A 1,502-nucleotide genomic window follows, 5' to 3' on the forward strand; every position below is an offset into this window, starting at 1 on the left:
TTCTCTGAAGATTCTGATTAAAAAGTTTGATATTTTGGTGAAAATTTACAGAATTTTAATAATTTTTGTACAAAGGTTGAAATCTGAATTTATTCGTTGTTTGTTGTATACCCAGCTTAACTTTTGTATAAAAATAATAAACATTAAATAAACAAAAGACAAATAGCAAAAACTGACCAAAATAACGCACTCCTATTATTTTGTGGACCACTGTATGTACTCAATACTTAGGCGCTTGTTCGGGAGGCTATTAAGACCAGCTTCCAAGTTAATAGAGGAATATCTAATTTCACTTTCGATCGTAACTGATACTCGTACCAGTTTAACCAAGCAAATACTGGTTGAAAACATTATAAAATACAGGGACCGTAACAGTTACAACTTTTATTAAAAAAATCACTCTTTAACAATTATTTTTTTATTTGTATTTAATTACTCTTGATTTGTATTTAATTACTTTGATTTGTATTTAATTACTCTTGTATTTAATAATAACCGTTATTTCTGACTTTTATGTTATAAATCGAAAATAACAATTATTTTTGATTTTTATTTAAATAATCTGCAAATAACATTTATTTTTGATTTTTAAATTATATGTCTTAAATAACTGTTATCGAAGACTTTTATTTATAAAAGTCATAAATAAAAATCAGTCACTGATCTTTATTTTTTCAATCATACTTATAAAAGTCATTTGAATAAGTCGTAGTAAACTTTTGTTTTCCAACACCTTCTTAACTGCGAAAAATGTTAATGACTTTTATACGATTGATTTAAAAAATAAAAGTCGGTCACTGATTTATATTAATGACTTTTAAAAGTAAAAGTCACTGACTGATTTTTATTTATGACTTTTATAAATAAAACTCTTCAATAACTGTTATCTAAGCCATATAATATAAAAATCAAAAATAATTGTTATTTTGGATTTCTAATGTAAAAATCAAATATAATTGTTATTTTTTTTTAAATTTTGCATAAAAATTGCAAATAAAAATTTATTTTCAAATTTGAGTCTCGGTGCAAAACGAAATCGATTGGTATGTTTCACTTAGTTGTAGAACATTTCCTTCATAGCGAATTTTTCCATGACAGTTTTCATCAATAACTGTTATGTTCGGTCCCTGATAAAATAAGATACTTTTAGGCAATGAGTAAATAGGAAGTGCTCTGAGGACCTTTTTAAGCTAGCCAATAAGGTGTTGCCGAGCCCTTGTTTGCAATTGGACCACCCACAGTCGGTAAATCTGTTAACATTTTTAAGAATAAATTAAATTCCAACAGGCATCTTATTAGGTCATTGCGGAGTAAGGAGTCGCCTTTCTTCCCAATCTTTTCTTCTTGTGACTATGCAGCTGAGTCTTCGAAGGCGCTGCAATACCAAGCAGGGAGCTAAAAGACATACACTTTATGCCATCAAATGACCAATTGTTGGATTTCCTAACTCAGTTTATTGTAGGAGGACGAAGTTCATACCTCAATAAATATGTAAATCTTAT

This window comes from Rhagoletis pomonella, unplaced genomic scaffold (genome assembly GCF_013731165.1).
Source record: "Rhagoletis pomonella isolate Grant_MI unplaced genomic scaffold, Rhpom_1.0 Rhpom_scaffold_00001, whole genome shotgun sequence".
NCBI lineage: Eukaryota > Metazoa > Arthropoda > Insecta > Diptera > Tephritidae > Rhagoletis > Rhagoletis pomonella.